The sequence below is a fragment of the Columba livia genome, chromosome 1 (assembly GCF_036013475.1).
Source record: "Columba livia isolate bColLiv1 breed racing homer chromosome 1, bColLiv1.pat.W.v2, whole genome shotgun sequence".
Taxonomy (NCBI): Eukaryota; Metazoa; Chordata; class Aves; order Columbiformes; family Columbidae; genus Columba; species Columba livia.
The window spans coordinates 57,482,280-57,496,079 of NC_088602.1; the positions used below are offsets into that span (position 1 = coordinate 57,482,280).

At 40.6% G+C, this 13,800-nt stretch overlaps 1 protein-coding gene across 3 annotated transcripts in view; it reads left to right on the plus strand.

The window, feature by feature from the left end:
* Positions 1-13,800, plus strand: part of PCCA (propionyl-CoA carboxylase subunit alpha) — a 286,891-nt gene that overhangs the window by 255,872 nt on the left and 17,219 nt on the right. The window lies entirely within an intron of this gene.

The following is a 13,800-nucleotide window of genomic DNA, read 5'->3' on the forward strand; positions in this document are numbered from 1 at the left end:
CAGCCCAATTTGAGCCATGGTGGATACACAGAGGAGAGGAAAAAGATTTTATTTGCAATTTGTCTCACTTTAAAATTGTATTCGTTAATAAAGTGATAAGACTGATCTGTCCAACTTTGACCTTACCCCACTGTGTTCTCGGTTCCATTTCTTCACAAATTTGACAGACAAACTGGGAAGCTTTAAAGCATTGGCATAACCTGCATGTTTCTTCCTGAGATTATACTGAGTAGTGAGAGTATTGTGATGGATAAAATCAGTACTAGTTATTTCCAGTCTTACAACCCTTTCCTTCTCTTCATCCTCACTTTACACAGCAATGCTCAGGAATTTGTATTTATCAGCAGCAATCTTTGTTCTTCCTAGTTTCTTTTCCTGTTCCCACACCAGGCTGATATGATTCTTGATACACGGACTCAGGTTGCTATTTATGCCAAGTGTGATTAACCGGTGTGTGGAAAATAGATACGTAACTATGGATGTGTTACCCTATTGTGTTATCACTGCTAAAATTCTCTTTAGTTGACTGGTTTACTCCTCATGGCCAGTGGATCATTCCTGGTCTTCTCCTGGGGTAGAGAAATTCACTGTATGATCAACAATGGACTTGAGAATGAATTCAGGTTTCTTGTGAAAGGTTTCTTTGGTTTTTTGGAAACAAGGAGCCACAGTTAAAAAAACCAACCAACCAACCAAACAAAACCAAACAACACATTACCAAGTTCTCTGGTGATTGAAATAAATGCACTACAAGTGGCATTTCACCTTTTAAACCAGCAGAGAAATTAGCCTGGTGACGCCGGAAAATAGCTCTTGGAAATAAACCCCTAGTAGCTGCAGATGTAATAGTCCAAATCTGCTGCAGGCTGTCTGAGCAATCATTCTGTTGTGTTACACTCAGAAAAATGCCCGTGTGAGAAATAAACATAGTTTAGATACATAATAAGATAGAACAGGTATAGAAAATGCATCTCTAAAAGAAACCCTATAATGGCAATTGCAAATATATTTCCCATGGCATGAAGAAATGATTGTTCAGTGAAGTGAAGAGTAGGACTGATAAAATATTTATTCAAAATCCGTTATCTTTATGTTTCATTTGCATTTAAAGAAATATTCCTAGCTTGCTTTCTTCACTGTTTTTATTATGATCGTCTGAAACAGTTTCATGTGATCCTTTAATTGTTATGTCAAAAATCGAGTCAGGAGCAGAGATGAAAATACAGAGATCAATATACTCTGTGGTCTGGATGCCTCACAAAAACTTAGTCTAGTTTAAAAAATAAATACTCGGTCACTTTAACCAACAACTTCAAAATATTGTCCCAAGGACAGAGGTGAAATCAATTACGAAGTGGTGGCCAGAGCTCATTCACTAATAACTTGGGGCGGGGTGGGCATTGAGAGTCATTAACTGGGGTGCTCTAGTCCGATCTTCATTTGGGTGATTGCATTCTACTGCCCTGTCAAGCATAACTGGGTGTGGTGATGTTCATCACTTCATCCCCAGTCCCAAATCCACTGAATAATGTTGCTGTTCACTGGTAAATGACTCACAGGATTTTGCTTCTTACATAAGCGTTATGGCTTTGGGCTAAGGCAGCTTACTAAATGCCTAATGAGTATTTGACAGTTATTAACTTTATATTTGTGTGAATGAAATATTTATAATACCCTGCCTTCGAAATAGCTGCTCCAATTCTTAAGAACACGTAAGGGTCATGTTTAAGTACATGAGTGCGTAAAGCTGACAAAGAGTCTAGTCTTTGAGAGTTTTCTATTTTTTTTTAAATTTTTTACCAATTTTTAGTATCCGTTTGATCTCAAATTTTCTGCTTTTTTTTATGTCTGCAATGTTAGTTGAGAGAAAAATGTAGAAATGGTCTCTAGAACAGAACTGGACCCTGTTTTCCTGACTTCTGGGCCACATCTGGGCTTGAAGAGGGAAGTAGCTGTATCACTTGGTTCTGAGGAGGTGCAGCAGCAGAACTCTGAACATGTGTTTTGAACCAGGGAGCAGGATAGATTGTAAGCACCCTTAGTGTTAGGTGACAGATGATCGGGGGTTTGTATTGCTGTTTTGCATTTAGGGGCTTCAGTTCTGCCTAAGAGTCATGCTTTGGGTATGGAAGTCTTTTATTTGATCTAGCCCTTAGCTATTAGCCGAAGATTGCAATGTAAGGTTTGAATTATAAAAGCACTAGTCTGTAATGTGAAAGAGCATTTTAAGTCCTACATGAACAGTCCTGCTAGTAATCATAGATGTAACAGCATGTATTTCTGAATTACAAAGATTTGAGAATGCACATCTATTGCTAATGCAGATATCCATCCTAATGCCGTTAAATAATCCCTAGAAATTTGATGGTAGGAAACAAGTATAATACTGGTGCTGTAGCTGCACTATTGCAGAGGCTTTCATGATGGTTTAGTATCCAGAATAATTAAGAAACATAATTAAAAACTGTTTCATTACATATCATAAAATTTATAGAGGTTTTGTGGGTTTTTTATAACCTCGCCATAAGTCTTTTTTCTTAATGTTATTGCATCTGAAATGAAAACTAAGTTTCCTTAAACTGAGGAATGAAAAAGTAGAGCACAACTTTCCCTGTATTATTTAGCAGTTTTTTTCACCAGCCCCACCCTGAAGAAGATGATGAGGATGTGGGATTAATGTTTCAAACAAACAATTCTTTTTTTTCCAGGCAGATATGTCCACATTAACGTGCAGTGTAGCAACTCACTTAGTTCTTATTGAATTGAAGGTTCTCACTGAAGTATCTTGGGTGAGACCATGAACTTACTGAAACCAGTGGGACTGCTGACTGAAACAAGTCCAGGACAAAAACAGATCTGGGATTTAAAGCCTTTGTATCTCTAACCTGAACAGTAATGTCACTAAACCCCGTATAAATCAGTTGTTAGGCTGTGTGATTGCTGTGCTGTGAGAGGAAAGTGTCTGGTGGGAAGACGCACAGAAGAGATTGTCACATAGTTGATGTAAAGCTGCATCACCTTTGATGGCTTGAGTTCTCATACATGTAGTCACTCCTTTCTCACAGGTTCCCCTCATGACCAGCTAGATTCCTGCTTTGAATTTTTGGTTTGCAACACCCTCAAAAACGCATCTAGACTTGACCAGCTTCAAGGGATTTCACATGTGAATTTCCCTAAATCCGTATTTCGATCCAGAGAGCTTTGTAAACTGAATCAAAGCTCTGTAAAAAGGCCTTGACTTCCCACACACATTTTTTCTCCAGTTGTAGTTATCATTGTGCTACCTGCTGTACAAAACAAAACAGAAAGATGCTGTGGCTTACCAAGTAGTATTTGGAAGCTCTCCAAGGCAAATTAATAGACCAAGCTCTAACCAGTGCTTGCCCAACCATTAGAAAACTTTGTAAGCTGTGAAAGAATGCAGTTTGCTCTGCAATTTTCTCCCTATGAAACGTACAGACTAAAACCATTTTTGCAGTCAGTGGAAAAATAAGACCTATCTAAATGTTCTGTGTGGTTGTAGGTAGCCTCACAGCGCATGAAAGGCGCCTGTGCTCTGCTTTTTCTTCCGTTTAAGTGAGTGCCAAAAGTAGTGCTGAGCTTGAAGGGGAGTCAAACATTCATTTTTCTATGGCCACCCAGAGGGGCAAAAGCATTGGTGTCTCGAAATTAAGCAGCATTTGCTTGACATTTCTGTAAATCAATTCTACTCAATAGGTTGTCTTTTCTTTTTTTAAATGGAGGGGAATAACTGTGCCCCAAATCAGACAGTACTTCTCAAAAATCACAGAATCACAGAATGGTTGGGGTTGGAAGGGACCTCTGGAGATGATCTAGTCCAACCCAGCTGCTAAAGCAGGTTCACCCAGAGCAGATCACACAGGAATGTGTCCAGGTGGATTTTGAATGTCTCCAGAGAAGGAGACTCCACAGCCTCTCTGGGCAGCCTGTTCCAGTGCTCTGGCACCCTCACAGTAAAGAAGTTTCTCCTCGTGTTTAGATGGAACCTCCTCTGCTTCGGTCTGTGACCATTGCCTCTCATCCTGTTGTTGGGCACCACCAAAAAGAGTCTGGTCCCATCCTCTTGACACCCACCCTTGACATATTTATAAGCATAAAAAAGTACTTCCTTACTGAACAACTTACAGATATGTAGTTAACCAAAAGGAACTAGGCTGACAAATATTGAGTATCTTAAAGATAACAGAATCATAGAATAGTTTGAGTTGGAAGGGACCTTCAAAGGTCGTTTAGTCCAACCCCCTGCAATGAGCAGGGACATCTGCAACTAGATCAGGTTGCTCAGAGCCCCGTCCAGCCTGGCCTGGAATGTCTCCAGGGATGGGGCATCTACCACCTCTCTGGGCAACCTGGGACAGTGTTTCATCCTCATTGTAAAAAATGTCGTCTTCATGTCTAGCCTGAATCTCCCCTCTTTTAGTTTGAAACCTTTACCGCTTGTCCTACTGCAAGATGTTAGTTTTCTGTGTAATTGCTACTATAGTTGTACACATTTTTGTTGGCTTTTCCCACTTTGTGAGTAATTGCCTTGCATACAATGCCCAGGTCTCTAGTCAAAGCAAACTCTACAGGATGCTTTTGTGAGCCTTGCGCAGTTCTTTGTCAACAGACTTGCTTTTTATGGTTGTGAAAATCCCATTACTCTAACAAGTTACCTTAGCAAGACGTACAGACAACTTTGATAGTCCCCTGTGGCAGTGCAGCTCATTGCAACCTCTCTTAGTTGGACATGTGTGTAACTCTTCTACTCAGACAGTGACCTCCTCCTGGGCAATGGAACCAAACTTCTCTCTGAAAGATGTTTAGAGATTCGGTCGGGGTGATATCATTACCAATAACTACAGCTGCTTTCCAAGGAGGAGAGCAAGTGGCTACTTATGAGGCAGCATATTTCTATTTTCAGAATACTCAGCTTTCCTAGATGTTATGTCTATGATACAGTTGAAATCTCATGGCAAACAAATATTATAATTGCATGTAGGTAAAGGCAGTTCAAAGTGGCTTTGTCTTTCAGGCTTCCACTGACTCTGCTCCATCACCTTTTCCCGCATCCACCCTGCAACGGTGGTCACTAAACTTGACTTCTGTTTTTGTTGTTGTTTTGTTTGCTTGGGGTATTTCTGGAAAAAAAAGGTCTCATTTTGCAACCATCTGTTTGTTCTTTGCTATACAATAGAGAGATAATTGAATGGTTCTTGTCAGTGGTTATTTTTTATTGTTATAGAATAAACAGGTCAAATATTCTTGCCCATTTAAAATACTTGTAGAAATATTTTTATTTTTATTAACATATGTTAAGAACCACTGTACTGTCTAGTGAGGTTAGTAATGTTTAACCATACTGTACATAGATGAAATATATATTTTTTCCTACTCCAGATTATATTGCATATTTAGGGGATATGGTTTTGTAAACACTTAGGCACGTGATTTACTAACAAGAAGTCGTGATGGCAACTGTTGGCCTAGTTACATGTGAAAAGTTAGGTCAAACCATGCAGGGTTGGGACACATTTCAGAAACAAGTAGCTGCTTTTTCTTGTGCAGATTTTTCATGCTCTTTTTTTTTTTTTCTCAATCGATTTTATCAGAGAAATATGTATTATTCCAGTAGGAGCTTCTGGTGTTTTGAGACTATTAGCAACTTGCTAGTGAGCTAACTAGACCAAGCCTTGTGGCAGGAACCTGTTTCTCACCGGCCTGCAGACGGGTTGAGGCAGTGGTGTGTGTTGGACTTATGTTCCACATGTGGTACTCAGGGCAGTTCTCCCTGGGTTTTTCATTAAGTAGCTGATATAAAGTAAATGTTTGAAGTATAGGTTGACCGTATTTGAAGCATACGAGTGATGAAAGTGATGCATTATGTCACTGTAACATATTGACATTATCAATTATGTGTTATTAAACGGCTTAGCTAACTGAATGATTTACCTTGTGTTTAACTGCCTTTTTCAATTAAAGGTAGCAAATGCTGTAGAACCGGGGCACAGTCATAGAAACCATATATTTTCTCCTGTTAACACCATCACTGCTGACATGCAAGTGATGGGAGTGTTGGCATTTTGCTGCAGGCTCTAATGGGCTAGTTTAAATGGTCTAAAAAAAGTGATTAATGATCAGGAACAGGACTGCTACACAGCTTCACAGCTCTTTCCCTCAATGCCTTTCCATTTATGTCAACTAGCCGCACACTTGGGAGGTGTTATTTCAAAGTAGTCAACACAGGGTTTTCTTCCACTGCCATTCGTTTCTATTTCATAGGTCCCTTTGGTTGGCCAGATACAGCTAGCGTTTCCTTAATGTTGTAAGCTTCGGTGATAAAGGAGGATAATTCACAGGCTTTTGTAAGCCTGGTGACCAAAATCTAAACTGTTGTACTCAACCAACATTTCAAAACAGTGACTGCTCTCTTTAACATCACTCTATTTACTCCTGTTTGGTGTATTGTGTTGGAAATAATTTAAAGGTTCCTCTCAAAGTAATTGAAGCACTTCATCAACCAATACATGATTCTCTTCTGCTATTCACTTGATTTTGCAGCAAGCAGTAATTTGTACATTAGTACTGCTTGTTTGTAATGGGTAACTGTCCACCCCTAAGCCCTCCCTAATTTACATGGATATGCATATACATATATATTTGTTACGTGTATTTCTTTGGGAACTGAAGTCAATAAACATTACTGCAACATTTTACTCCCCTCCCACCCCCACCCCACCCTGCAAAAAGAAATTAAAATCAAGGTTGGAAAATCCAGCATCTCACTCTTTTTAATGAACCCTAAGACAGTGAGGTATCTAGTAGATATAATGCATTCCCTTTGCTCTTTTAAGCTAGGGCAATATCAAACACTGAAAAGTCGTGGGGATTGAACACTCAAGGGGAAGATACCTTGTGGTTTTTTGGAAGTTTATTTCAGTATGCTAAGATCTTAGAGCTTACGGCTGAAAGTCAGCATTTGCTCTTAAGTATCGTGTTGTGAGTGAGGGGAATATATTTTCTTAGAATAGGACATTGAGGAGTGTTTTAGTTGCTAGCATTTTGTCTTGCCATTTTGTTAGTGATCAAAGTATGAAGCTAAGTCTCAGTTGCGTACAAGTTCAACCAAGTTTTCTGAAGAAGAAGCTTAAGAAAAAAGTTCATATAATAATTTGAGGGCAGAGGGGAGATGATTTTAGAGTGCAGCGGTGTTGGATACAACATATATACTGGAGTCAGTCTTCTGCAGAATAGTTACACCAAGCAGATTTGCAGTGTCTGTAGGGGAAACAACATGGCTTGAAAGTGAGCATGTCACCCAGTCGGCTTGTCCTTGAATGTGATGCTCAAGATGGCATTGTAGCTCATCTTCCTTTTGTAATGCTATTTTTAGCCACCTTTCCCAGGTGGACATGCTGGATGTCCATTGTGTGCTTGTCCCCCAGCTCCCCACTCACTTTGGCTTAGCTGATGGCCTTCAGCCAAACGTAACAGAGGGGAAAGGGTCCTAAAAGCATTATGGTCTAACCTATTTCATGAGGAAAAGGTGTCCAGCTAGAGGAGAAAGCTGAAGCTCTGTGTGTTAGGGAGTGTGGGCAGAGGGTTTGGCCAAACTCATGGTTTATTTAAGGCAAGAGGATCTGCTGGGGAGCACAGTTACGGATGCCCCTGGGGCTGTAATGCTGGTTTAGAGATGACGAACTACAAACCCCATCTAGGAGAAAGCAGGCTGCCTTCGACCTGGTGCTGACACAGCTGCTTGTTACCTCCGAGAGACACTCCTCTCCTGCTTCCGCAGTACGTGGAGAGGGATTTTCAGGGAATTTCTTGTGTATGTACACATATTCTAGCCTGTGTACCTACAGTGAAACGAAGAAATAGACTTAACAGCAGAGTCAATTATACTGTTAAGCGGTATTCTTTATCAGTGCTGGGGAACACTGGGGATCATCCTCCATAAGTGTTCCAGTGACTGGATGCTCTTTTGTTGCTTATATTCACATAATTATAACACATGCATTACCATTCTTGAAAATTTTGACATACAACATCTATACTAAGAAATAATTGATGATGTTAGCTATAATTGCTTATTTTCTTACTTACAATACCTGTATTAATTATTAGTTAAACATAAACTAAGGACTCTGCTTCCGAACAATGTATCGCTTAATCTTCTGTCTCCATCTTGTCGTGCAGAAGTACCTAAAACTTGAAAAATATCCCCCCGTTTTGCAGGTGGTCAGAAAGCATTTATCATGTCAATTGGTTAATGATGGGTATGCCTTTTATAACTTAACCACAGTATACAGTAATTTGGCAGCTTCTCTTCAGAAGTAGTACAGAAGCTTCTTCCCTTCTTCCTCCTTATTACAACGTTTAACTTATCAGTATACACTTGTTTTTGTGGTTGTTTATTAAATAAGGATATTATTACTGTTACTATTATATTTTTAGTCCTCAGGTGTGTCAGGGGAACGTATGCTTCGGATAGTTTGCAAGTGTTACTTATTACCTCAGGCCCCCCAAATCCGGGCCGCGGGGTGACCATTCCCAGGACGCACTTAGCCTGCTACTTCTCTTTTGGAAGCCTGTGTCGAGGTTCATTACACACATTTATCCTTCAGTTTTCTGCTTGGCTCGGATTCGCTCCTAAGTTTCTGTTCTGAAACGATGACGTAAAACGTATCTCCACTTTTTCTTACACATCAGCGCAGCACTTTTCACCCTGTAGTTTATAGTGGTACTGCTTGTGGGCAGGTTTCAAAGGAACCTCATCTCCATATGTTTTTACTCGATAATCCTTTACCCACCATCTTCAGCTCTCATTCCGTTGCTTTCTTGCCCGTGGCTACGTTTCTATCTCTGCATCAATTAGCACAGTGATTTATACAACAAGCAAGCAGTTTAGAGGTAATGGTACACAATTAACATCTCATTCCACCATAAAGGGTATGCTAAATACCCCAGTCACTGCTTTCTCTGCCTGGAATTGAAATAAGTGTTTGTCCTAATTCATATGCTATCTGATGTGAAGTGGGCCTGCTTTGTACGGCACTACACCATTAATCTAATTATAGATAGCTGCAAATGAAGTGCTGTCTGAGCACGGAGACTGAAGAAAATAGCGCTTTTGTCATTTAGCATGACTCTGTGAAGCAAGATCGCACTTTACATGGCAGCGCCGAGAAATGGAAATCTGAATAATATTGCTGCCTGTTGCATCTTTTCTAATTACAGCCGCATTGTAAACACAACTGGGCGCTGATATAAATAGAGCTGTAGCTACGCTGTCATGTGGCTTGTAGGAGAAAATCCTCAGTGTGCTGTTGTATTAAATGATGCATCCTGATTGACAGCTACCTTGAGACTGCGCTGATGGAGTTGTCAAAAGCCTTGTGCTAACAGGCTGCCGTGGCTGCAGCCGGCTCCTCCGCTCCCTGCCCGCTCCCTGCCCGCTCCCTGCCCGCTCCCTGCCCGCTCCCTGCCCGCTCCCTGCCCGCTCCCCGACCGCTCCCCGCCCGCTCCCCGCTCCCTTCTCCCCTCGCCTGTCCTCCCGGCGAAGGACATCGCAACCTGTCAGTCTATGCGGTTTTGGTTCTGCCTGTTCAACCTTCGTCTGAAGTGGAGGGAATGCTGCTTTTTATTTTATTCTCCCCCCCCCTTTTTTTTTTTCTCATGGCTTTAGCCCTTGTTAGGTTTCTCGAGAGTGTTAATTATGTATCACACAAGGAACAGAAAGTGGGAAATGTGGCTGAATTACGATTCTAATTAAGTTTCTGTTGCTGGAGTGTGTCCTATCTGGTGGTGAGGCTTCTCTCTTTTTTTCTTTCATTTTGCTGTTGCTAAAGGCTCGTCATTTTTGTGGCTGTGTTGTGGTTTCCCCCCCCTTCTTTACTATCTCCATAGCATGTTGTTTGCTCCTTCCTTAGACTAAAAGTGCTGTTATTTTGTGCAGGTGTTAAAGCCAGTCCTCACCACCACCCTGTGGAAGTAAATTAGCTCTAGAACTCAGAGCCTGGAAAAAAAGCCTCCCTGATTTGCAAAACTGTCATTTATCTCCTTGTTGAGTAAAAAGATCCTTGACTCGGAAAGAAGGTGGTGCCTGACACCTTCAAGTAATACAGAATAAACACATTATTTTCCTCTTTAGATGCTATGGTGGAAATCTAAGCAAGGTTATGATTGCAGTATTAAAATGTATAATGGTTAATAAAGAAGGCAGTGTGCTCATTGTGTTCAGCACTGGGACATTGCTTGGTATTGATTTAATGAATACTGAATAACATACTACTTGCAAATCCATGATGGTTGAAGTGCAGGTGACAGCAGTTAAGTGACTTGAGGCAGGATGTGCATTAGGAATGTTAAAAGGAAATTATATGACCACAGTTAATAAATGTAACCGATTCAAAAAATGAGATTGTAAGGTTAGCGAAAATAATAAAGGCGCACAGGAGATGGTTTCTCTACTGAAATGTGAGCTACATAAGTTTTTCATGTTTCTGACCACAAAAATGACAGACATTTGAAAACCATGGTTGAACATTTGGGTAAAGCATACTGAAAATCCACATCTGGTCAGCAGTCCAAACACTGTTCTGAGTAACACATGGGTAGTGATACATTAGACTGCTCTATAAAATCTCCAATGGAGTTCGAACATTTGCAGCTTCTGGGGACATGAGTTTCAGGTGTACAGGGAAGATCGTATTTAATAAACTAATGTGAGACGCAACAGAGTGCATTTTGAGCATTTCACTAAAGTATTATAACATTCTGCCGTTCACAGCAAGGGAGCTGCATCTGTGCAAACTACAGGACTTGCTTTTAAGCAAAGGTGGGGTCAGATGTGCCCCAGACACCTTTTTTGTAATGGCTGCCGGTCTACGTGTCTGCTGACTTGGGGGATCAGTATGTTATATACCTACACAAAACCCAAGGTATAATGTTCACTGTATTTGCTTTCTTCCCCCCGTCTTTACTCCTTTGCACTGCTATTATTACACCTTTTTGTTTTCTTCCTTTTTTTTTTTTGTCCTCACAATTTGGTTGTAAGAGGTAGTTTTGCGTTACATAAACATCAATTCATTGAGTGGAACAGGTAGGGCAGGATACTGTTACCCGCAGAAAACTATTAGGTAACATCGCTTTTCCCTACTATAATTTTCGTCGACTGTTGGTGGACTCCAGCAGTCCCGTGGAAAAGAAACACCTGTTTTCTATGCCGTCCAAAGCTGTACAGCTCCTTTTGGATACCTCTTTATTAACTTTGCTTTAGCCGGATGAATTAGGCTCTGAAACCCTGTGAAGTGGAGCGGTGGCTGGTGACAACTGCTCATCAGCTCAGATCTGACATCTAGCAGGTTTCATTGCTCTGAGAGTCCACCCGCCATCTATTTATGACTCCAACAGATGTTTCTTCTGGTTTAGGCCGGTGGAAACCTTCTGGTCTCTATTTACAACCCAGACTTTACAGCCTTCCCCAATTTATGCCCCTTCTTTCTTCCATCTCCTCCTCCTCCTTGTGAGGAGAAAGGAAGAAAAAACACGAACCTTGTCCATGCTCTGGGAGTAGCGCATCAAAACTTCTGCTTTGTTATGTTCAGTGTTGTCCTCAGTAAATCAAAGGCATAGCAGCAGCGTTACTCGTGTAATGAAAAAGTGTGCTATATTCTTAATTGTCTTTGTTGTAGCAGCACTGGCAGGGGTTGTTGGAGGTGGTTTTCCAGCACAGCTCATCCCCCAGAGATAGGAGTCTTACAAAGGGGACATTTATGGGTATTTAGTGGGGTCCAGCCAGCAGCAGAAATACATCAAGAGTAATCTTAAAGAAGGAACTTTTCTTTGCTGGCTTTGTCTTTTTATATTCCGAAAGGTCACTTGTGAACCAACTGTGCCAAAAAAAGGCCTTTCCCCAGAAGTTTACTGTTGTTATTTTTTACTTTTTGATTACAGTAACTTGCTTATCCCCCAAACAGACTAAAGAACAATAAACAAATACAAAAGGAAAAGGAACAGCTCATCAATAACAAAGACCAGCATTTTAAAGCTTTGAGTGTACTGACTCTCACATCTCACTCCAAGCAAAGCAGGAGTCCTGCAGAGAAAGGAATCTAAAAGATATGAAAATTATAAAGATAGTAAAAACAATGTTTGCTAGGGATATTTTAACTCGGTGTGGAGAGCTGAGCTTTAAAGTGCAGCATACCGAGGAACACGGTTTTTTCCCCACCGCTGTGTGTTGTGGAGTGCACAGGGAATTCTGCATTTCAGTCCCTGCGAAATACTGCAGCCTAGATGCGTGCAGAAGGTCTTGCTTTCACTTAGACCTAGAATTTTGAGATTGGGCGGCTCAGAAGTGTTATATGTGGTTTAAAAAACTGAATGACATCTAATCCTTTGAAACCATATCAAAATAGTCTCTTGCAAGAGGCAACAATACAGTCCACAAATCTAACTTATTTCTGTGTTCTTATTTTTTTTTTCTTGTATTTTCAAACTCTGAGTACAAAGAAGACACTAACCATGGATACTGAAACTGTGCAATTTGGTGTAATTATATTCCCCCCCATAGATTTAATGAAGGACTTTTAAGTACAATTTATCTTTGATAAATAGTCCCTCTGCACAGAATGTTTATTAGATTGACAGCAGAATACACTCTGCAAGCTTTTTTTCCTTGCCACTTATGACTCAGATGAATTTTAATAGGAGTAAAAAGCTTTTATTTGCACAGTAATTTCACTTAAGGATCATATCCTTCAGAAACTGGCAGACACTTGTATGTCTTGATTGCAAAACAGACACTCAAGAGTAAAGAAACATGCAGAAGATGTTATTATTTGACTTGTCACACTGCTGCAATTCTATTTGCAACTTATGTCATCAAATCTCCTATAGGCATCGCCTCCCCTTTCCTTACAGAGCGTACATGCAAGTGTGCATACGTGCACACATATGCACACACACGTGTTACTTTCAGGAAAAAACAACTGGAAGGAGCACAGGGAATCGAATGTAGTTGCTTGTGCAGGTAGAGAAGTAGCTGTATTTTGGGGTTGGAAAAATGTGAACGCCACAGTCCTAATTGTCATGATGATGCCTGCAGGAGGCTTGGAGTTAAAGCAGCTTTTTGCATACAAAATGGTGCTGCTTTCCTGGCGCCACATCAATCATGGCCATGTTTGGGAACGGGTTCTCAAATCTTTGGGTGCCACTTACAGCTTCAAGGAATATTGTTGCGGCGTTTTATTCCATTTACTAGAGCGGTGGTGGGGATCGGTTCATTTCACCATTTGGTTTTATTTCTGATTAAAAGCAAGGATTTCTAACTGAATGGCTGCACTGTTCATTGCACGTAATCTTGTGTGTCCAAGCGCCATTTATGGAGGATGATAATACTCTGTTATGTATTTTTAATTTGGCTCTGAAAGCTGCTTTTTAAAGATGTCATTGCAGAATTAATCACCTTTTGAATGTATTTCCGTATGCCTTGTTACACTCTCTACAGAAGCAGAAGGTAGAGTCCCCCTTTACCTTCACCATAAGGAGATCAGATTTTTTCTGTCTGTGTAAAAATGAAAAGTAAAGACATTTTCTTGCTGATAAAACAATAGCTAATTGTTTTGGAGGAAAACATACTGTTCAAAGCAAGGTGTTGAACTTTGCATCAGCAAAATACGCATTTGAATTGTAAATGCGCTTCATCCCATGCTTATTATTAAAACCTTTGTTTCCATTATTGATGAAGTGTGGTGGAGCGGGGTCTTCACTCGCTTGGCCTTGGTGGAGCAGGAG